Source organism: Anoplolepis gracilipes, chromosome 16 (assembly GCF_047496725.1).
Source record: "Anoplolepis gracilipes chromosome 16, ASM4749672v1, whole genome shotgun sequence".
Classification (NCBI taxonomy): Eukaryota; Metazoa; Arthropoda; class Insecta; order Hymenoptera; family Formicidae; genus Anoplolepis; species Anoplolepis gracilipes.
The window spans coordinates 6,625,288-6,651,365 of NC_132985.1; the positions used below are offsets into that span (position 1 = coordinate 6,625,288).

General features: G+C 31.6%; 1 protein-coding gene across 1 annotated transcript in view; it reads left to right on the forward strand.

The window, feature by feature from the left end:
* The first annotated feature begins 598 nt into the window (after positions 1 to 598).
* Sha (shavenoid) overlaps positions 599 to 26,078 on the forward strand; it is a 145,822-nt gene continuing 120,342 nt past the window's right edge. The window contains exon 1 of the mRNA XM_072908159.1: positions 599 to 1,799. The gene's annotated coding sequence lies outside the window, so the exon portion shown is untranslated. The remainder of the gene's footprint in view (positions 1,800 to 26,078) is intronic.

Below are 26,078 nucleotides of genomic sequence, written 5' to 3' on the forward strand. Positions count from 1 at the left end.
ATATACATTGTAAAAAAACCGAAGAATTTAGACACATTTTTATTTAAATTTTCAGATTAGGTCTTTGAAAATAATTTCAGACTACCTGTCAGAATTATTTTTCACAAAAATTAAAAGTTAGGCATCCAGAAAAAAATTCAGTGTACCTGAATTTTAAGACAATTTAAAAATAATTGAATAAGAGACTATCATTGAGCAATTCAATAATACCTTTCCTCGACCCATGTATCCGACTCGGACGCGATGCGCGTAACGCGCACCGGAATAAGGAAGTGCTTCCTCTCGCTCTCCGGCGCAGGTGCGACGAGGAAAAAACGACTCGTTGCTAGTCGCTGAGAGAGACAGAGACAGAAAGAGAGAGAGAAAGAGAGAGAGAGAAATAACTGTGTGCAATAGCGCGGTTAGAAGAGGAGGCCGGAGAGCAAGAGTGGCGCGAGAGCCACGGAAGAGCGAAGGGAAGGAGTCGCGGGAGCGAGCGAGAGACGACGGAAGAGCGACGAAGAAACAGCTGTTCTCTTGGCAAGGACGAAGACGGCGGCGGCGGCGCTTCGTGTCGTAGGCACCTCTCTTGTGTGGTGCCTCTCGCAGCCACAAACTACCCGACCATCACGCTGCACGGATCCACCACGAAACTCATCCTACTGGTCTCTCTCTTGGTCTACCCCGCCACGCGACACCTGTCAAAGTCCTGTCAAAATACTACTCGTTCGCGCTCCGATCCCTTCGCCACCCTTTTCGCGGGATCGCAACTCGGCAATCAATCACGGAGATGGATCTTTGGAATTGATGGATCACACGCACGCCGATCGAAATTCTGCAGAACTTCGGACGAGACGGCGTGATTTTCTAAATTCTCGCATGCGCCATCGATAATGGGGGATTGAAGTGAAGAAAAGAGATTTGAGAAGAGCGTGCTGATATTGAAACGGAAGCGTGATGGATCCGGTAAAATAGAAAAAGAGCCAAATCTGTTGAGAGATGTATTTTGAATTTTATTGAAAATTATCATCGTATCGTATCGAGATTATTGCTTTCTTTAGCGAGAGAAGGAATAAAAGGAGATCCGAATTGCTATGTTTACATAAAAAAATTTTCAACAAGCATTAAAAATAGAAAGGATAATTCTTTTCACGAAATAATTTGTACTCTTTTTATACGAAGGAGACCTGATATTTTACTACAATTTGACGTAATATATTCATACATCTTGGATCTATTTAAACTCTTATACAAATAAAAATAGAAGAAAAGAAGAAAAGTACTTTGCAAGAATAATCTATTTTTCATCGTCAAATCAGTTCGCCTTTTGGACAAAGTTCAGCCATAAATGTTCGATTATGTCAACGAAACGCAACTTTTTCGTATTTCGCGGAAAATGTACAAATCCTGCTATTGTAATTGAATATTTTCTCGTCGAAAAGTGCAACGTATAATTCATCTTTCATGCTGTTTTCAAAGACTTACACGTAAACATTAAACGAGTATTTGAAGATAAATGTCGCGATGTAAAGTAGCTTTTATAGAATCACGTTCGTGTTAAGATACCGTTAATTGACTAGTGTGTTGGACTATTGACAATTAATAGAAAAATTGTGAAGGAACATGTGAATTAAATCTGAAAATTAACCGGCGTAACTGTTGAGATGCTGAATCTAAAAGAAACTGCAACCCGCGCTCATTATCGTTCCTGACAAACGTCGTCCACGTGCTGCAAAGATCATTGATCATCTGGCTGTAGTGTCTAAAACGGCTGATGAAACTTACCGCATGGCCTGTCACATCCAGCTGACATTTAACAGGTTAGTGTTAGGTAGTCATCTTCCAAGATTTTTCTGACCTATGTCCTCGAGATATATATTATACTGGGAAAATAAAAGTCGCTGCAAAATAGTACTTTATTTATCGTCAACTTTATACATATTTGACAGAGGTATATATTTAACTTGGGCAATTTTTTACAGCGTATATTTTACATGTATATAAAAAAATTTATATATATATAAAATTGCCTAGAATTCAGGTACATTTTTGTCTGAACTTTCAGCTCTGGGTGTCTGAAAATAATTTCAGACAATCTGTCTCAATTGTTAGAGTTATTTTTCTGAAAGATAAAAAAAGTCTGAAAATTCAGACACTCTTCTGAAAATTTGGACAGTGTGTCTGTAAGAAAATTTCAGACACTCTGTCTAAATTTTCAGACATTCTTCTAAACTTTCAGAAAAATAACTCGGGAGATTAAGATGGTTGTATGAAATTATTTGAAACACTTGGATCTGAAAATTTAGACAAAAATGTGTCTGAATTCTGAAGCAATTTCTTAGAATTATTTTTGTAAAAGATAAAAAAAATATCTGAAAAGTCAGACACTTTCTGCAAATTTGGACAGTGTGTCTATAAGAAAATTTCAGACACTCTGTCTAAATTTTCAGACATTCTTCTAAACTTTCAGAAAAATAACTCGGGAGATTAAGATGGTTGCATGAAATTATTTGAAACACTTGGATCTGAAAATTTAGACAAAAATGTGTCTGAATTCTTAAGCAATTTTTAGAATTATTTTTGTAAAAGATAAAAAAAATATCTGAAAAGTCAGACACTTTCTGCAAATTCTGTCTGAAAATTTGGACAGTGTGTCTGTAAGCTCTAAAATTATTTATTATTTCGTATAAACATATATCAGCCGCATGTGTACAATTGAAATTTGTAAGTCTTCTGCATATATGGTGAGCTACCGACAATAATTAGAACTTACCATCACAATTTGCGCTTCCAGATTGACATGCGATTGATCGTCTCCAATTACGATACCGTTATCAATCATTTCGAAATATTGCGCACTCATTATTTCGTATCAGTTGGCGAAATTTCGAGTGATTATTCCGATCATTCAAAACCGTTTTGATTCCAATTGGTGGCCCGGTTCAAGGCTAACAGCAAGAATTTCTTTTACTATCATGCAATGTTCTTCCAATATATACATTTTTTAAAATATTTTTTTTTTAAAAAAAGTTTAATATATATATATATAATAAATAAATTTTTGAAAACATATTTAAAGTTAGCGAATAATATACAAAAATTTTTATCGAGTTAGACAATAATTGTTGCAGTAAATCAGCCGCTTTGTTTCTTTTATTCAGACTATCTGTTTAATTTAAGCAAGTGACATTAATCTTTTCTATGCCTATTTAGTTTGCTTCAAAGATCTCATAAAATCTTGAATGTAACTTCAATTTGAATTTTATGCAGCGGGGTTTTCTTAGACAAAGATGAAAAATAAAATAATACATATTTTCGTTGAGTAATTTTTTCATAATTTTAATAGCATTTTTATATATCAGGATGCTAAAAAAACTTAAATAATTTATAGCTTAATTAACGTACTTTAATTTAAATATTGTACATATATCGGGATGGATAATTATCTCTCTTGTAAGATATGGACGTACATAAATCTCTTCTTCGAATGTTCGATTGATTTGCTCTTTGATTGATTTAGAACTTCTTCCTTGAGACATTTAGAGAATTGTATAGCATATACGCTTGATCGATGATTGTAAAATTCTTGATTTCAAAATTCTGGTTGTCACTCTTCAAACTTATCTCGCTGTAACAGCGTAAAACAACGTTAAGGCTATAACAGTAATATTCATTTTCGATGGCTCTTTAAACGTATAATTTTAATTTTTCGAAACTTGTATAACATGATAACACAGTTGTTGCGTTGTATTTTGTTTATTTATTAATTAAAAAATATATATTTAAAAGATAATTTAAAAATATATATATTTAAAATATATTATAAAATAAAAAAATATATGTATATTTTAAAAGTTTTATATAAATATATTTTCAAATTTATAAATAAATAATAAGTAATTTTTGCTGGTGGATTTTAAAATTAATTTTAAACTTGTACTTTGTTTATTTATTAATTAAAAAATATATATTTAAAAGATAATTTATAAATATATATATTTTTAAAATTTTATATCAATATATTTTCAAATTTATAAATAAATAATAAATAATTTTTGCTGGTGGATTTTAATATTAATTCTAGAAATTCAATACGCACCTGCATTGGCTGAACTTATAAAACCAGTTCAATTGTTTGTCTGCTGTATATATACATTTTTTAACGTTTCTTTTACATTCGGACTTTTATATTTCATTGTGATTCTTAATTATCAAATGAAGTAGGTCGTACTTTATTAGGCTATTATTCTGAATAGAGCGAAGAAGAAAGGAATAGAGATACTGCGCAAAAATCTCTTTAGTAATTATTTCGAAACCGGATCGATGACGATGACAAGTGTGTCGATACCCGGGGTTGTATCGAATACCAAGTATTCTATCAGTCATCCAATCTTTGCTTAATTAGCGTATCTTAAATCCGTTTTAAAATAACACACTTTGCGCTAACTACAACAGATTCTTGAAAGGTTTACGATGATGTCGTATTTTTACCAGTTCGTAAACTTTTTTTCTCGCGACGAATGTGGGAACAACTTCTGATTTCCGATTGCGTAGAAATGGCCTTGCAAGGCCATGTAGAGCTCGGGAAACTTGTCTACGTACACACCCACTTTATTCTCGTGGAACAAGATGAGATATATATTGTGGTACCAGGTCGTGATCTCAGCTGAAGAACAAGGTATAATCGTGCTTCCTTTAGTCCGATAGAACAGATGGCCGTCTCGCGTCTATGCTCCAATTCCCTCGATCACGATCACTTTTTGCTCCTTTTCGTTCATTTTCCGTCCGTTCTTACAATGTAATATCGTTCTTGATATATCTCCTCGATAAACGTAATTATTGAAATCGAAAGTTTGTCAGATTGTTTGCCTAATAAAAGTAGTTAATTATAAATATATAATTAACAATATGAATCTATATTGATATATTTTATTTATATTTTTCGTTTATCTTGTTTTTTTTTTTAATTTCTTAATATTATTAATTTTTTTATAGTGTTACAAATTGGTTTGTTTCGACTTAAACTATTATATACAAATATTTAATATTTATATTTAATATTTATAATTTATAATATTTAATAATTTATTTGGAAAAGATCGGGTAAAGTGGGGTGAAAGAATTCTTTTATGATACACCGTCGATTTTGTTCTTTGCAAAATGAAAAAGCAATTATCGAAAAGAAAATTCTAGACACTTTGTCTGCAGTTATTTTTTACAGTGAAAATTGCACAAGAATTTAGACACATTTTTTTCTAAATTTGCAGATCTGAATGTCTGAAAGTAATTTTAAAAAATCCATCTTAATCATTAAAGTCATTTTTTCTGAAAATTAAAAATGTTGAAAATTCAGTCTAAAAATTTAATGTATCTGGAAGAAAATTCTAGACACTTTGTTCGCAGTTATTTTTTACAGTGAAAATTGCATAAGAATTTAGACACATTTTTTTCTAAACTTTCAGATCTGAGCGTCTGAAAATAATTTTAGAAAATCTTAATCATCAGAGTTATTTTTCTGAAGGTGCAAAAGAGTGTCAGAATTAAATCACTCTTCTGAAAATTTGGCAGGGTGTCTGTAGGAAAATTCTAGACACTTTGTCTGCATTTACTTTTTACAATGTTTATAGCATTTTTTTTAATGCAGCAAACATAAATTTCAATAAAATTCACAAATCTGTAATTAACGATATATATCTATTGGTATATTTCATTTAAATTTCTTATTCCGCTCTCGTCTTTTCCAAATTTCCTATGGTATCATTAGTTCATTTCGACTTAAGCTGTTTATAAGTGTTTTATCATTACGAGTAGTATTCAATAATCTTGGAGAAAGATCAGGCAAGCTGATAAAAATATTCATATACATATAATTTAAGGAAAGGGCTATAATTCCTCCCCCTCTCTCTCCGCATTTTGAAAGAAATCTGTAATCCATCATATTTGCTGTAATGCGGTAATTTCACGTCATCCTGTGTACTTACCCGAATATGCGTAGTTTCCAAATTATCCTCGATTTACTTTTATCAAGTACCTACGCGCGCACACATGTCCATGCATTAAGCTCTTCGCGACCATATAAAGTATAAACGTCAGCGCGCGTCGAATGGCGGTTATTTTTGCCGAAAAATGTTAATCGTCCGAGAAAGGAGGCAGGCATAAGAGAGAGAACAGTTAAAGGCGGTTGGTCGCGAACGGCTGTCGTTCTCTCTTGAACCCGCAATCAAATTTTTGGCCAGCGAATCGCTCTCCGCCAAGGACCTCGTTAAAATCGCCAGCTGCCACGGTTCCGTTGATCCCTCGAGCTTTTTTCCTTCCTTTCTCTCCCAACCACCGTGGCGTGTCTCCGTTTTCGCGCCAGCTCCTCTCTCTCTCTCTCTCTCCTCCTTTAATTTTAAATGCGACTGCGTCCGCGCATCACGTATAACACGAAAACCCACCTTCTGCTCACGAATACCGGGCGTCCATCCATCAATCGATGCCGCCGGTCGAATCGTATACTAATTTATCGCGAGGCACGCAATTAGCCGAATTTAAAGGCCCCTTGTTATGGATGTCTCGCGTGGTTCCCCGTTGCTCCTTATTCCTTTTCCAGGAGAAATCTTTTTTACGCCGAGATTGCATTTGCAACGCGTTTCTTTTATTCCAGGGGGACACCCAACGGGGAAACATTGTAACGATCGCTGACGATTTATCGTCCGGAGTATCCGTATCTTTTGTCTTGCGCGATTCTGAACGCACGGAGCGTATATATATATATATATACTCTTGAATAGATTTCACGGTCTTTTCGTGGGAATTCGCGGGACCGTAAAAAAGCGACACAGAAAAGCGCATCTCAAACTCTCTCTCTCTATCTCTCGTCTTGGCCGATGCGATAGAGTACGACGTGCATTCCATGGCTTTGTGATTTTTTTACTTTGCGCTTGATCGCTTACGGCAAAACTGGCGTTTATTATCGGGGCGAGGGGGCAGAGGGGGGCCTTGTCAGACTGTCTCGCTACAAGAGATGTATTGTGATACTTTTACGGTAATAGATTGATTATTTGAGCCGATTTGTTTCTCAAATTATGCAAATTGAATTTAATTTTAATTTTAAAACATTGTACGAAGAACAAATTTAAGGATGTTTAGCACCTATAATCGGAGCAAAAAGTAGTCGAAATTGACGAATATATAATACTTTTCTCATATATCTTAGTATATGATTATTATAAAGATTGCAAATAAAATTTTATTATTTATTCATAGCTAGAGTGTATTTTCGAACTTCTGTTGCTTTTTTTCGGAGAATTTTCGTGTTTCTTAAATTATAATGAGAAACTTTGATCATTGACGATACCTCGATTTCAATATTACAGCACAAAATTTGAATTATAAAAATAAAAGAATTTACTCGTACAGAGTAATTTAAAATGTCAGAATAAAATATGTAATAGTGAATAATGACAAAATATAGAAGATTTTGAACTATTTTTTTGATAATTTTAATAATTTGTCATTTCTCCGAGAAGAAAGAAATGTGGCAACATGGTAATTTTTCATAAGTTGGTCAAATTGCAAATTGACATACAAGGCCTAGTTGCTTCTCGCTTACACGTTGTATATAGAGGCTTCTTCAGATGAAAAAATAGATTATTTAAAATGTCAAAAGAAGGCTCAGCTGAATGTTATGTTGCCACGTTTTCACAATAAATAATATGTCATCTCGGATAATAGGACGAAATTGAGAAAATTATATTCAATATCTTTTAAACTAGTCAGTACTTGACCAAAATTATGTGATCAAATATTTCCTCTATATTTAAACTATACTTTTGCAAATTTTTGAATAAATTCCTATTATTATTTCTATCTATTTTAGCTATTAAATCGCGACACGATCACAGGTTTTTTATAAGATAGAAAATCTGTAATCGTATCAATTTAACGGCTAAAAAGGACAGAAATAGTTATATTTATACTTATTTATATAAATAATTATATTAATACTTTTACTTATAATTAGCTCCACAAAATAATTATATTTATAATAATATCGACGGGTAAATTCATTGCAATTTAAAATCCTTATAACTTTTGATTGCTTCAGTGAATCAACTCTAGATTTTTTTATAAGTCTCTGAACATGTATCAGAACAATCTGTGCAAATTTGATTAAATTTCTATATTTTTAAAAATAGGTACTAAACATCCTTAATTTTGAATAAAAGATGTGTTGAATTTTATTTAAATTGTCACGGGACAGTTTTTTTGAATTACTTTAGAAAGGAAAGTATTTTATTAATATAAATTTTATTACAAGCACTAAATATATTTTTTGTCATTTTATTTTATTTATAAAATAAAATGTAAAATTAACTGACACAATATGCTGGGATATCATTTTGGCAATTAGACTCTTTTATCTAAAACAGACCATTTTATTGCTAATTAACAGTATAAGTTTAATTAAGTTATGATAATTAACTTCTTACGCTTTATTTCATATTCGTTATACTTACGAAATTTTACAGTAGCCCTTAGGGAGACTTGGAAAGTTCCTAATTAGAATCATATTTCATCATCGTAGTTTTATCGCGAAATCGTGGAAGCGTCACATTTTTACAAGGACTAAATCAGACAACCTCACGCATTTTTGCATTAATCATGATACGTTATTTCTTTTCGGTGCGTAAACTCGTACAAAGTTATTCTCTGCTGATTTCTATGCGAGAACTATAATTGGCAATTCTGAAGAAATAAAAAGACACCAGAACAATTCACATCGCGCGGATTACATTCGATTCATTTAATACGTTCGATTTAAATTTTTCTGACACAAACATATTGATTGCAATAAGAAGTCAAAAGCTTGAATATAAATTTATCGCTTGTCAGATTGGAAAAGAAGATGATACGCGGATATTACTTTCATCATCTTTTGAAAACATGAAAGTAGATGGCGATCAACTATTTGAATAGTCACTCAAATTAAAAGATGATCTATTTATCTTGAAGAATGTTATTGTTCCTCCTTCTTATAAATATATCCTTATATTATTTTGCTTCTAAAATTAAATATCTTATATATATATATACTTGTAAAATATTTACAAAAATATTTGATAATTAATTATAATCTTGTCCAAAAATTTTTAAAAATATTTACTATGTTGCATTTTTAATTTATTTGAATAAAAAATAAATCATTTTTATAATTTCCTTTTTTTTGTATTTTTTTAAAAATAATTAAAAAGCATTTTTTAAGACATATTTAAAATAAATGATCAATTATGTTTGACAATTTTTAATCTTTAACAGCTAAAAAAAAGAAAATTAAATGTCACAATTAGCGATACGTAAAAAAGTGACGTAAGATTTTTCGAATCAATAAAAATCTATATTACTTTTATTAAAACTTATTATTACTATTATAACTTAATTAATTTACTAACATTAGCATGTGTATATTATTTTTAATCAACTTTGCGTGCTGCATTAAATCTTATATCATATTTTATACCCACCAAAGAAGTATACATATATATACATAAAGTAGGTACTTTTTCTGTAATTTTTATTGCATTCGCGATATTATAAAATCACGGCGATATTTATCCTTATAATTAATGGCTTGCCTAATCTTCCTTGTTTTTTATACGTCAAAGTACCTCGCTAAATGAGAGATCATTATCCTTACTGGATTCGAAACGACATCTGCTACGTCACGGGATCATTATCGCGCTTGCCACGTATGTTTCGCATCATATTATATATTCGGCGATTTTATCGCGCGTGACAATATGTCTTCTTTAAGATACGTCAGATGACGGAGTGTGAGGTATCGCTGACCCGACCCTCGTACTCTCGGAGATTTATGGGATTCGAAAAAAAAGTCCAGGCACCGCGGCATAATTTTCAACGGTTATTATTCATCGGATACCGACTTCTGGTAGTCGATTCCTGCTTCATATTAAGCGTTCACCGACGCAATTTGTCATCCTGTGCGTGCGTGTTGCTGAAGCGCCAGACCCGCGATTCTGGAAGCTCGAATAAATTATGTATCCTGTACAATCCAGGTCATCACTTCAATTCGGATTAGGAGGACAGCATAGGAACTATATCGGAAAAAGAATTCCTGCCTTTTTATCATCGATTGCCAGAAGTAACGGAAATGCTTTCACTCATTAGGCCAGCGACTTAATTGCGTGCTCGATATAATTGACGAAGAGGCGTAATGGCATCTTACTTACCTTGCGAGTTTAATGACTTATTATTAATAAGTGGCAAGCTGAGAGCGAGGATAATTCTATATAAATTTTGTCGTCGGTATCTTCAGTGGAATTATACGTAATAAGCCGTAATCGATTCAAGTGTGATTACAAAATCTGATATTAATGGATCACGAGGTACATGAGGTCAAAGTCAGTCAAGATAATTGTGAGGAATGGATGACTTTATTTAGCGAATGCTGAAAGTGTTTCACGATATTAAGCTCGTAATAACAATTATATTTTATCATTTAATGACAACTATAAAAAATTGCTTTCTTCATGTATATATAAAAATTATATAATTGTACAATTTTTCATAAACATTAAAATAAAATTAATATCAAAATTATTGTGAAATAAAATATATATATATATATATATTACAATTTTATAATTATATTTTAATACAATTATTATTCTGTTATTACATGATAGAATAGCGTCACGCTTACTCTTCGCTGTCATTATTAATCTCGGCATCATTATCGCGCGTTATATTTTATATCTAACAAAGTGTATCGTTTATATCTATAATTAGAATTTTACTAATTAATCATTAAATGTTGCCTTTAGTCAGCCGAGTATCTATATATAATCTCTCTTGGATATATATTTTAATGATTCAACAAATTACTTGTTTACCACGAAATTTCTCACGATTTCTATTTTTTATGCTTTAAATAACGGAAAATAGAAAGTCTACCTTTGACACTTTCGCGTTCGCGAGGATGAAATTGCCATTAGGCAGTAACAATGATGATGTAAATTGACCCTTTGGCGGGCCGAAATTCTTTCTTCAATATTTCAATGAGTAGTTCTTACAACATCGCGATTATACGTAGTTAAATATGAATTATATAGTTGCAGGACGAAAAAAATCCTACAAAAAAACGTGCTCATCTGCTCTCGTGTAATTACATGTTCATTATTACTGCGCCGCATCGGAAAAATCTACCGCAACGAGAGAGAGAGAGAGAGAGAGAGAGAGAGAGAGAGAGAGAGAGACTGAGAGAGGGGAGGGGGGAATTAAAGATCGTATCGACGGGCCTTCGAAAACTCGATGATTGATTTCGTTTACTCGCGCGATATCGGGCTCCGGGATACGCATGCAACGACCGGTACCAAGTAATTACAAAATTGTGATTTACGGTGAGTAATTACAAAGTTGGCTACCTCGGTGATGGATTAATTACCAGAGTTATTACGACGTTCTTTCCGCGCGCGCGCGCGAGTTTACGGGAAGGAAAGCGCCCAGGTTCTCGTGACATGCTATTAACCCCGACCCATTGCAAGGCTTAATCTTGGTCTTGTTGCACTACGGAATTTCACTGACGCGCGGCGCGCGCATTATTTTACACATGGGACAGCTAACGAGACGTTTCAATCGTGATGAAGCTCGCATAAAGATGTCGAGGGGTCTCAAAGAGATGACGCGAAATGTATGAGAGAAAGAATGAAAAACTATTTAGCGAAAATTGTATGCGTTTATATGAAAGATAAGTATTGAATGAATCACGGCGGAGACAATCGTAATGAAAAAAAAAATTCTTATAATTTTCTAGACAATTTTAGGAATTTTTCTTAATTTAAATTCATGAAGAATTTAAAAAAAATCAGATTTTTTAAAAATAATAAAATAAGATATGCGAGAATATTTTACATTTATACGTATGAGAAATTCTTTGAAAATTTATTTACGAGAAAAATATGAAATATCTCCGTATTACGCAGAATATTTATATTTTAAATTTTAATGTGTTTTATTTAGTGGGATATTTTTTAATCTACGATTTATCAGCTTTTATATTTTGCCCTGTCTTTGAGTGCATTTCATTTAGCGATTTGAATATTTAATCACGTTATTATGATGTTACGAGGGAAATATTTCGCGAAAATTGAATAGGTTTTTGCATTCATAAAGGACGAGATAAAAATATGGCAGCTATAAACATCATCATTTTACTGAGAATCAATTTACTTGCTTTATCTAACAAGTCATCTTCTAAACAAATTTATCTACCGAGATTGCATCCACCTTTCGCGCAAAACTTTTTCTCCTGCCCTTTCGTCGTTCCTGCTTGCAAAGTACCGTCGTGAATTGATTAACTGACGGCGATTAATTAATCACGCGCCCAAGCATAAGAACACCGCCGGTTCGAGTTAGTTTCGCAAGTCTCTCTGCGAGCACGCGCGTTCGCTCTTCTGGTAGCTTTGATGAATCAACGAGATTTCACGTGCCGGCCATTAAAACGTAAGCTTAATCGTAAGGTCTCGAGATGCGTGAGTTGCTCACTTAACGGGTGCTCGCCATATGGGGGGGGTATTATTAAGTCACGGTTAGGGCTTTCATCGGTAGGACTCTTCCCCCTTCCCCCTCCCCCCCCCTCCTCCTACCGCCCTCGCTCGATTTAGCTCTTCGGATTCAACGTGAATGAGGGGAAAGCGAGGTTTCAATTGGCACGATCAAAGAATGACGCTCGTTAAGTCGCCCATAATTGCGGCTCTCTGTCGCGGCTGCAACATGTGCAGGAGACAGTGAGGGATGCATAAGGTATTATACTTTATGGTACTTGACAGTCTCACCGAAGGCTGATTGAAAAAGACGCGTGATTAATGATGAAACGAAATGTCGTATCAACGTTGCTGATGGATTACGATCGGTGGAAATGTATTTAATGAGAATACGAGATCAGCGAAATGCCAGTATCTTTAACGCGCTGCAAATATACATATATTATGGCGGGAACACATTTTTACGAAATATATCGTTTCTCCGTGTTTGCAAGTGCGTACAGCATGACGGTAACATGCAGTTATCTTTACAAATTATTCCATGCTGTTCTACAAGAAAGTAACAAGTGCGAATTATGAAGAAGAAAAAGTGTGATATAGAAAAACGTAGGGTAAAATAATTCTATTGATATATAATTTATACACACACATATTATTTTAATGCAATAATTTCTTAATAGTAAATTATTTTTATAAATAAAACTGTTGTAAAACAGATAACATAAAAGAGAGACAACGTAATAATTCATAATAATAATCTTTAAGCTAATAATAATAATAATAATAAATTTAATATTAATTAATTTTTAATAATAATAATCTTTATTGTATAATTTGGTACATTAAATTGTGTGAGCGATGATGGATAAGCGCTGGTAGCAACAAAGGGCGGAGCGATATGACAGCTGTCAGCTGATATGATGTCCGACTCGTACATACATAAAGAAATACGTAAGTGTGTGAGTAAAACTGAGAGAAGACAAATGTATGAGATATCAATTAACACAAAATAACTAACGAAAGTCTTAAGGATGTTTAGCACCTACAATCGGAGCAAAAAGTAATCGAAATTGACGAATATATACTTTTCTCATATATCTTAGTATATGATTATTATAAAGATTGCAAATAAAATCTTATTATTTATTCATAGCTAGAGTGTAGAAATGTATTTTCGAACTTCTGTTGCTCTTTTTGGAGAATTTTCGTGTTTCTTAAATTATAATGAGAAACTTTTATCATCGACGGTAGCTCGATTTCAACATTACAGTACAAAATTTGAATTATAAAAATAAAAGAATTTACTTGTACAGAGTAATTTAAAATGTCAGAATAAAAATTATAATAGTGAATAATGGCAAAATATAGAAGATTTTGAACTATTTCTTTGATAATTTTAACAATTTGTCATTTCTCCGAGAAGAAAGAAATGTGGCATCGTGGTAATTTTTCATAAGTTAATCAAATTGCAAATTGACATATGAGGCCTAGTTGCTTCTCGCTTACACGTTGTATATAGAGGCTTCTTCAGATGAAAAAATAGATTATTTAAAATGTCAAAAGAAGGCTCAGCTGAATGTTATGTTGCCACGTTTTCACAATAAATAATATGTCATCTCGGATAACAGGACAAAATTGAGAAAATTATATTCAATATCTTTTAAACTAATCAGTACTTGACCAAAATTATATGACCAAATATTTCCTCTATATTTAAACTATACTTTTGCAAATTTTGAATAAATTCCTATTATTATTTCTATCTATTTTAGCTATTAAATCGCGACACGATCACAGGTTTTTTATAGGATAGAAAATCTGTAATCGTATCAATTTAACAGCTAAAAAGGACAGAAATAGTTATATTTATACTTATTTATATAAATAATTATATTAATACTTTTACTTATAATTAGCTCCACAAAATAATTATATTTATAATAATATCGACGGGTAAATTCATTGCAATTTAAAATCCTTATAACTTTTGATTGCTTCAGTGAATCAACTCTAGGTTTTTTTATAAGTTTCTGAACATGTATCAAAACAATCTGTGCAAATTTTATTAAATTTCTATATTTTTAAAAATAGGTATTAAACATCCTTAAATTAGGTTTTAATCACTTTGTTAATTATCACCTTGCTCGGTTTTACATTTTTTTTTCTGGACAACAGTTATTTCTCCATCTGCCCGTAAATCCTGAAGTTTCGCTCGCCCAGCTAATTCGTTATCTGTTATTCTCTCTCGGCGGAACCCCTTTCGTTTTCTTCGTAGTCGTAGCTTCGTATAATAAAGTATGCATTTACACATCGGGACTAGACTAGTTGAAACGGAAAGTGTGCGCGCTCATGGAATGAGCCATATTTTACGATCGTGTTATCTCGAAATGAATCTTTGTTCACAGATGTTTCGACGGAACTATTAGGATATTTTTTAATATTCAATATAACAGAAATTTCTAAAAATAACTGTTCTTATTTATATTTTCTCATAAATGATGTCAGCTCAGTTTTAATTAAGAGAGTAGATTTTTTATTTTATCTTTTACCATCAAGTTCCGACACATGGCATTTGCATATCTGCAATTCTGAAGAAAAGATTCTTTACATTCTTTTTGTCATCACTTGTACAGCGCGAAAGTTTATGTTTCCTCGAATGGTTTATGTATCCGTTTTCACAAGCAAGAACAGGAGCTCGTAAAAAAAAAAAAAAAAAAAATCCGAGGGAATTAGCGCACGTCACGGCGCGATGATCAATCGAACACGCACATGTGCGCTTTTTTATATCTGGCACGCACAGATACCGGCGAACGCATAATTGCCGCGTACACGCGTGGGATTCGCTATGTTGTATATTATGTAATATATACCTGGAACGCGCTCATTATCTCGATCGACGGCTGCAAGTGAATTTCCGCACAATTAGATTCTGCGTATAAAACTAATCGTGTTTAACTTTAATAAAAAAAAAAAAAAAAAATATTTGGTCTCTTCGATTTTTTAATCACGCAGAATTTTAGGAGGCATTTTGTCCAAATTGTAGACAGCGAACTGAAGAAGAATAATTTAATTTAGATTCGAGTAAATGTTAAATCTCGAAATAGAAATGTCAAAAAAAACCAAATGCTTTTCGTTTTTCATGAAATATGGTTTATTCTAAAATATTCTTTTTCATAATTTTTTTTTTATATATGTATTTTCTTAACATCTTTATTAATAAGCTTCCTCCGTTCACAATTCACAAATGTAAGCATGAACTAAAAACTAATTTGCCGCAAAAGTCTCATTTATGGATTGAAATTATTTTCGAAAAAAAATAATTTAAAAAAAATTTAAAAGCTTTCATTTTTTTATTACATTAAAAAAATAATCCAAAAAATCCTAAATTTTTTTTCCTAATAAAAAACCCAATTTTTTCGCATCTCCATCTTCAAAATATTTTACTTTTTTAAAAAATGCGTAGATATATACTCTTAATTTTATATTCTGTGTCTCAATCTTTTATAAAAAAAAAAAAAAAAAAAAGTAAAACCCTATCAAGACGTTTTCTTTAAAGAGACTTTCGTCGAGGAGTAGCCGAATCGATAATTACGATCGAAGGGAGTGGGGATCGTGTTAGCAGTCGCGGAATGAAGTTATTTCGGGCGGAGATCCGCATCGACAAAACGAAGGTTATTAAATACGAGATGAGAGAGAGAGAGAGAGAGAGGGAGGGGGAGAAGGGGAGAAGACGTAGCTACTCCAATAAAAACGAAACCGAGTCTCTATTTCTCTTTTTTTCCTCGCAGCTTTAATAAGGCGCGGAGCGTGAATAATGCGGATGCAACCGCACTAGAATTAATATATACGCAAAGGAAGCGTCATGGCCACGTGGGCAGGGGCATAAATATTAATTAATGGACCATTATTATGCCGGCATAGTGAGTTTTACTATGGCTGGATGAGTCCGCGCGTGCTACCGTTGCTGCTCCGTCGTCGTCGATATATAATAAAGTGTTAATATCGATGATATATAAAAAAAATGTCGTCGATATATATAATAAAGTGTTAATATCGCGAGAAGGAAATTTTTTTTTAATCGCATCCCATGTCGGCGACATCGAATCGTATTCGCCATAATCGGATAAATATATTCTGTGGAAACGCGTTGGGATACGCATTGAATTATTCAATGTTGGGGGAATATCGGCTGATTAATTAGTCAAGATTAGGTATTGATAAAATTACCGATTCAATGTCATCAATATTTTTTGATTATATTGAACTACCGTAGCAAAAGGTGTCTTTAAGAGAATTTAGTGAATATGTTTTCAGAGGTCTTTAAATATCATTTTCATTCAATATTTATAATCTGTTTGCAATACAAGTGCATTTTTTTTTGTGCATAAAAATATTTAAATAATTATTAAGATTTAATGACTTAAGTGGCTGAAGAGGTACCAGTAGTGCCGAAACGTATCACAATATTTTATGTAATCATTGAAGAAATATACTACAGTCTACATCCAAAAACCTGTGTTCGGTTTAGCTTTCATTGACATTCTTAATTTTTCGGTACAATAATTAAATAAAATATTTAAATAATTACAAATTTTGTAGTGAATATTTGTAAAATATAATACGTATATATAATTATTACTTATTGAATAAAATCATGATTTCTCTTATGTGTTATTTCGCTTCATTAATATGTTTCACGATTATAAAAATTATATTATAATTTTTACAATCATATTTATTAAATATTAATAAATATATATAAACATGATAATAAAGGCATATCTTTTTACAGCAAAAATACGCAAAGAGAAGGTTTGGTTAATATAGGTTGTTATATTTATTATATTTTATTGTGTCTTTTCACGGTTAAAAACAATATATCGACATTTATTCTCGCTTAACAATGATGCTCGGTACCCGTTACGTCCATTTCGCCACGCAATTTCATCGGCCGAGGATTGTTCCGTTGATTGAATAAAGGAGGACACATCTCTCTACGGCATTGGTTCCGTGTTAGCAGTAACACTTCCTAGAGTTAAGGCCGCATTACCGATGTCAAATAAATTAGCGTACACAGAGCCGGGGAGCAATCGAGAGGTACACACCTAAGATCGCAAACAGCCCCGTGGGCCAACTAATTTGTGACGTGTCACGTAGCCGCGTCAGCGATGCACAATTTGCTTCTTGCGACCAATCGCTAAATTGCTCTTCATCATCCGGCCGTGAGTTGAAAGCCGATCGATACATTAAGTCGCGATGGTATTCAAACGGTATTTTCGATCATTCTGTGACAATAATGTCGGAATAAACGTGATTTATACCGTGATTATACCGTTCTAAGCGATGTTTATGTATTCAAAATTAAGTAGAAAATGTGACGTTTCCTTAGCCTTTTATAATTTAATTTTCAAGAATTTCTTAATTATCACTGTAAAAAATTCAGACAAATTTTTGTCGAAAGAGCAAACAAGTTAGAATTCAAATTTCAGGCAAGCTGTCTTAATCATCAGTCATTTTCCTAAAAATGTAGAAGAATGAAAATTCAAATATTCTGAAAAGACACTTTGTCTGAAATTATTTTTGACAAGAAATGACTGATTGAAACTTCAGACAAATATAGAATTTTCAGACAGAATGGAAAAAAAAGAAAATTTTTAGAAGAATGCCAGAGTTTTTAGATATTTTTCTGAACTGTCAGAGAAATGACTGATGATTAAGATAATTTTACAAAATTACTTTCAGATATCCAGGTCTGAAAATTCAGATAAAAATATGTCGGAATTCTTAGGTAATTTTTTAATATTACACAGAAAAAAAGAACATTCTTATTTTGATAATATCCTTAGTTTAAAAATGTAAATCTTGAAATGAGATTATATTGCGTTAAACAAAAAAAATTTGCTTGGATGAAAACATTTTATATAGTTCAACCAAGAAAAATATATTCTTATTATTTAAGAATAATTTTCTTGAATGGAGAGGAAAAAATGTTGAATAGAAAATAACACATGTTCAAATCAAAGATTATAATTTTCTTAGAGTTAAAATAATTATTTTATTCTTGAAGTGACAATTGTAATATTGAAAAAAGATTATAATATTGTTGAAATTTAGGATTTTTAAATTCTTCGAACAAGATTATAAATTGTTGCGTATATATGAAATAATGAACGCGTTCATATGAGTATATAAGTTTTGATTTGACGCTTACTTTTTTCTGTGTAAGAATAATTATATTTGAATGAAATATAAATATTGATAATTTATGAAGAAACATTATCAAGATTTTTTAAGGATGTTTAGCATCTACAATCGGAGCAAAAGTAGTCGAAATTGACGAATATATACTTTCTCATATATCTTAATATATGATTATTATAAAGACTGCAAGAAATCTTATTATTTATTCATCGCTATATTATTTATTTATCACAAAGTTTGAATTATAAAAATAAAAGAATTTACTCGTACAGAGTAATTTAAAATGTCAGAATAAAAATTATAATAGTGAATAATGACAAAATATAGAAGATTTTTAACTATTTTTTTGATAAATTTAATAATTTGTCATTTCTCCGAGAAGAAAGAAATATAGCAACATGGTAATTTTTCATAAGTTGGTCAAATTGCAAATTGATATGAGGCCTAGTCGCTTCTCGCTTACACGTTTGTATATAGAGGCTTCTTCAGATGAAAAGATATTTAAAATGTCAAAAGAAGGCTCAGCTGAATGTTATATTGCCACGTTTTCACAATAAATAATATGTCATCTCGGATAATAGGACGAAATTGAGAAAATTATATTCAATATCTTTTGAACTAGTCAGTACTTGACCAAAATTATGTGATCAAATATTTTCTCTATATTTAAACTATACTTTTGCAAATTTTGAATAAATTCCTATTATTATTTCTATCTATTTTAGCTCTTAAATCAATACGATCACAGGTTTTTTATAAGATAGAAAATCTGTAATCGTATCAATTTAAGGGCTAAAAAGGACAGAAATAATTATATTTATACTTATTTATATAAATAATTATATTTATAATTATATTAATACTTTTACCTATAATTAGCTCCACAAAATAATTATATTTATAATAATATCGACGGGTAAATTCATTGGAAATTAAAATCCTTATAACTTTTGATTGCTTCAGTGAATCAACTCCAGGTTTTTTTTATAAATGAACATGTATCAGAACAATCTGCGCAAATTTTATTAAATTTCTATATTTTTAAAAATAGGTACTAAACATCCTTAAAGTTTATTTAAAGTCTTTTCATCGTATTCTGTTTGAAGGCGAGTTAAAGTCAAGTTTAAATACGTCATCATCAGCGAATAAATCGAATATAAAAGTTAGCAATAGCGAAGGTAGAAAATATTATAAGAGGCTTCGTGGAGCGTAAACGGCGAATTCCTTGGACTCTGGACGTGCCGCCAGTATAATTTCCGTGCCGTTGTAGACGGGATCCGATTGGCAGATTGCCAAGACTTCCGCGGCGTCCATAAGTTAGATTTAACCATTTCTTGCCTTTGCGGAATGTCATGCGCGTGCTACCGGTAGCCACAATCACTCGGAACATCGCGATGTGTCGTCGTGATTGCGGCACCTGTTACGGAGAATTCTCTAATTCTCTAATAAATATTCGAAAAAATTTCATTCGCATAAAGAGACGACACCGCCGTATTTCCCGAACGGCCTGAAAAGAGAGGATTCATTAATTATCGCGTCGCCTACTTGCTGATGTCCCTCTTAAAACTCGCGTTCTAATTAACGGCGGTATATTTTGTCGATTTAACTAATGAATTATTTCTTATACGTTTGTTTACCCCGCGTTTTTTTTTTTACTAATTTATAAATTACTAATAAAGTATTATTAAACGAGAAATGCAAATTTTTGTAAAAGTCGCGGTGGATGCATACAAGTAATAATTAAACTGGCTCCAAGTTGAAGTCAGGAAACCGTAAAGGAAAATACACACGACACTTTGAATTTTTTTCACACGATAATAAGCATTAACAAGGTAAATCATTAAAATCATATATATCCAACGTAATGAGACGTAGGATTTACATGGGATAAACATCTTTGATAGTCGTATAAATTCCGAATAAAAAGTAAAACAGTTATCTGGGGCGGCTTAACGGTCGAGTGGCAGGAAAAAAATGGCATCACATTTCATTTCGTGTGTAAGTTATCGTTATTTTTTTTTTCACCCAGAGGCGGCCCTAGTCGCAGCTTGTGAAAGAAAAGAAAATTAAACTATAGCAGACCAAGTTAGTAAGAGCGAACGTGTGCGTTCGATCGAGCGTGTTTATTTCTCGATTAGTACCGGTCATCAGTACCGGAACGAGATTATCTTGGAATAGGAACTATCTCCCACCTTGATATTCTTCGTATTCTATGATCAGAGTTAAATTGGCTTTCGTAGATTTTCGTTATTAGCCTTCGTGGATCACTTTTTCGTGATTGCACCTTAGACGCACAGATATTTGACAAATCAGCTGATTTTGACATTTCTATTGCACAGCTGATTGATTTTATTGTTTCCCTCTTTTTCTGTCTTACGTGTGAATATTATGTAATATGAGTCAGCTAATTTAACGAGTTATAAAATGTTAAGAATTTATTTTTTTCTTGAATAATAATTTAAATGATTAATTAATTAATTGATTGAAGTAAAATTATAAATCTAAAATTTTCACATATTTAAAAAAATAAGACTGATTTTTGTTTTGATATAGTATTTGTGAAACTAAAGTTTATTCGTTACTTGTCTTGTAAAAATAACAAATGGCAGATTGAAACGTGTGCAATTTAAAATTCATATCATTGGCAAACTTTGATCACTTATAATTCAAAAATTATTATAGTCCCAATATTTTAGATATTTTTCATTCCGTTTTACCTTTTGAATACACTACTAAAATATTCTATGAAAGTTGTGATATTCTGTATAACAAATGTATTAAAAATTAAGCAAGTGAGAAAAAGGGAGATCTTTAATATAAATCTGCCGTTCGAATTTGGCGATTGATCCTGTCCGCATCAATTAACATCGCATTCAGAATTAAAGTTGTTCCGGCTTTGCGACAAAATATATTGATCGTGTTTCGTGTTAACAAGTTTCGTTTCACCATCCTTGTTCGTTTGAAGTATTATGACTAGAGTTGTTTCATTCGGTTGAATCTCGGTGATTTAATGGATAAATATTCTCTTTTGGAGAAATATCTCTTGAAGAAGCGGAACGACAATGTTATCACGTTTTTGTGAGAGTGATTGAAAAATGTTAAATTTATTCCGAGAATAAGATTTACACATGCATACTTTTTAAAGATTCATATTACCGCGTAAATGGCTAAGAAAATTCTTTATAATTAAAAAAATAATTTGCATAAGTCGATTCTTTACATAGTTCCTTTGATCAAAAAGGAATTTGTATTGAGGATTATACCGTCGTAAATAATCGACGTCCATTGTATCGTACATTGTATCTAATTATATCAAGGTTTTATAACGACACTTTTTATGTAAAGCTTTTAGAATTAATGAATGATACCGTACGCTTGTTCATATCTATTCTATGCTGAATGTAATTGCTACTTAATTTCTCATTTGGACTCCAAAGGAGAAGCTCTCTTTTCATCGTCTACAAAAAATCGACGCGGGTGATCGGCTCGGGTGTTTTATATCACGGCACGTGTGTGTTTCGGCTAATTTTTCTTTTTTTTTTTTTTCCATCCATGCCACACGCGAAGAGAAACACATTCTCTCTCGAGATTCACGGTGTTTTAACGACCGTTAAAATCTACCGGATCCCGAGCGAATTCCTGAGCAAATTCGGCGACATCGTTAAAGAGTCGTCTTTTGATTATCGCTTAATAAAAAATGCCCGTCAACAACAACAACGTGGTAGTCGAGATAAAATTCACGTGAGAACCAGGACCGTCTTTTAGTCGAAGATCTTCCTTTCTCAATACACAATAGACTACCGGTTTAGAAAACCAGGGGAAAAAAATGGCCTAGTGCTCTCGAAAACATGCAAGTAGAGCACTTAATAATACGGTTCATTTGTGTTTGAGATGTCAATTGTGAACGATTTGTTACGTCGGTATTAATCTCGAGCAGGCAATTCACATCTTTAAGAATGTTTAGTACCTATTTTTAAAAATATAGGAATTTAATAAAATTTGCACAGATTGTTCTGATACATGTTCAGAGACTTATAAAAAAATCTAGAGTTGATTCACTGAAGCAATCAAAAGTTATAAGGATTTTAAATTGCAATGAATTTACCCGTCGATATTATTATAAATATAATTATTTTGTGGAGCTAATTATAAGTAAAAGTATTAATATAATTATTTATATAAATAAGTATAAATATAACTATTTCTGTCCTTTTTAGCCGTTAAATTGATACGATTACAGATTTTCTATTTTATAAAAAACCTGTGATCGTGTCGCGATTTAATAGCTAAAATAGATAGAAATAATAATAGGAATTTATTCAAAATTTGCAAAAGTATAGTTTAAATATAGAGAAAATATTTGATCACATAATTTTGGTCAAGTACTGACTAGTTCAAAAGATATTGAATATAATTTTCTCAATTTCGTTCTATTATCCGAGATGACATATTATTTATTGTGAAAACGTGGCAATATAACATTCAGCTGAGCCTTCTTTTGACATTTTAAATATCTTTTCATCTGAAGAAGCCTCTATATACAAACGTGTAAGCGAGAAGCGACTCGGCCTCATATGTCAATTTGCAATTTTTAAAAAATTACTTATAAAAAATTATCATGTTGCTACATTTCTTTCTTCTCGGAGAAATGACAAATTATTAAAATTATCAAAGAAATAGTTAAAAATCTTCTATATTTTGTCATTATTCACTATTATAATTTTTATTCTGACATTTTAAATTACTCTGTACGAGTAAATGCTTTTATTTTTATAATTCAAATTTTGTGCTGTAATGTTGAAATCGATGTACCATCAATGATAAAAATTTCTCATTATAATTTAAGAAACACGAAAATTTTTCGAAAAAAAACAACAGAATCGAAAATACATTTCTACACTCTAGCTATGAATAAATAATAAGATTTCATGCAATCTTTATAATAATCATATATTAAGATATATGAGAAAAGTATATATTCGTCAATTTCGACTACTTTTTGCTCCGATTGTAGATGCTAAACATTCTTAATAGCTTTGGATGTTAAATGGATTTTTAAATAAATATTTTGCAGAAGAAAAATATGTATAAGATAATTAATTGACTGGCTTTATCGAATATTTGACAAATCACGTGCATTGCCTTTAAAATATTTCAGAGACAACTTTGTTTTCGTTTTCCACCATCTTGATTAACGAGTGGAGAACTCCTCCATTTTTACGAAATTTTCAACAAGAAATACACCTGCGAGAGCGAAACCAGCCCTGCTGGGAATGGAAAAAGGAACAGTGATATCGGTTATAGGCCTGGGGAGCATGTCAGTGTCGCGATTACAAGACATGTAACGCCGCTTTAATTAATGCATTGACACGAACGTGGAAATTGCAGGCAGTAAACGGTGCTGGACTTGTTCAGGTCCGCCATGTTTCTCGAGGATTTATGTCGACGGTACGCGTGGACGGAAGGGCTCGAAAATTAAAAATTCCTCCGCGCTTGTCATCCGGGTCATCAATTTCCAGTATCGTAAAATTGCCCGTCTTCGGCACCGATGACAGATAAGTCGTAATATTTCGTCAAAAAATTCCGAAATTCAGCGTTAAACGATCATCTCGATCGCCGAGATCTAAAGAAATCGGCGCAGGAATCGGTGTTGATATGTTTATTACACGAAAACAAATCCAATAGTGGAAAGTTGGTCGAATACCGTAATAATCTTAGGAATCTAATTTTAGGAATCATGTATCTTATTTTACTTAGGAACGAACTGTCCGTTAACTGAATAAAAAAGACATTCACTCTGGGTGGATGTTTTCTAACTATTCCGTTACACGACACTATCCCAAAGTTAATGATTTATTTATTCTGCATACTTAGAATATTATCTATTGTATCTAATTATTCCGTTACACGACACTATCCCAAAGTTTAATCATTCTTTTATTCTGCATATTTAGAATATTGCATAACATTCTAATGTCGATTTTCTTACATCTATATATAATTTGTACATGTGTGTAAACGATTTATCTATTCAAGCAAAAATTGATTTTTAGAATTTTTTTGATGTATTTAATTAATATTTGAATATAATATATTATTATATATTTATTATATTTATATATGCCTATTAATATCTATTATAATATTAATTTAATATAATATTTTTTAATATTATATATAGAGAGATTTGATTTTTTTTTCGATAAATATCCACTTCCGTAACATGTTTATAAGTGCATAATTCTACGATGTAACATATGCTATAACTATTTGAAATGTAAAATTTGATCTAGTTTTATTCTATATAGTATTTACGCAATAATGAAAGTAATTGTATTAGAAAAAAATTGAAACTTATCAAAATAGCGTCATTTTGAAATAAAATATTTACTTTATTTAAATTTTTTGAAAATCGGAAAATTATTAATTATTATATTTTTTAATTTTTATTAAATTTAGCATCCCAAAAAGAGTGCTTTTTTTTTTAACTCTGACATTAAATTCTTTTTGTATTCTAATTTCTTTATAAAAAAAAATATATATATATTTTTTCCTAAGATTTCTTCGAAATCTCTCTTTTTCATTCTTCCTATTTTCCATAAATTTTGAGATTTTAAGCATATATGTGTACCTCATGAATATGATAATAATTTCTAAGATATTTATTGGCTCTGATCGCGCGCGGTCCTGATACAAACTGTCGTCGTAATAAGCGGCGAGATCGCTTAATTCGGCCGTTCGGAAATTGCGCCTCGTACGCAGGTGTACGCAGCTATTCAGCGAATGTGACCGGGACTATTAAGCAAATCGTCGTTAGGAAGGGGACGAAGAGACAGAGAGAGCGCAGGTAATCGCTCACTCAATTAGTCTCGTGATAAACTTCTCACGCTCGCGCAAGCGACGCGGCTCATTACTGATCGGTACAAAATTCATCTGGGCGTCGTTTATGCTCTCGCTTGGCAATGATTAAGGGTAGTTAAGGATCCAATTTACTATAGAAGTATGAAAAATTGACGATTTTTAAGAATTTTTTTTAAGGAATATCAGAAATTGATTTTTTCGCGTTTTTATATACATATACTATATTTTTATTGATATTTAAATATTTTTTTTGTTAAAAAAAGCTAAATTCAAGATTTAAAAATAAACATCAATAGTACTAAATCTAATTAGAATTTAATATTTTTAATATTTTTTAGAAATTTAATATTTAATATAAAAATTTTAAATTTAATATATAATAGTTTTTTGACCTTTAAGAAATGAATAAATTTTAGCAAAATTGAAATATATACTTTTAAGATGACCAATTTATTATTCTTTAATTTTTTTAGTGAAATTAAATTCAGTATC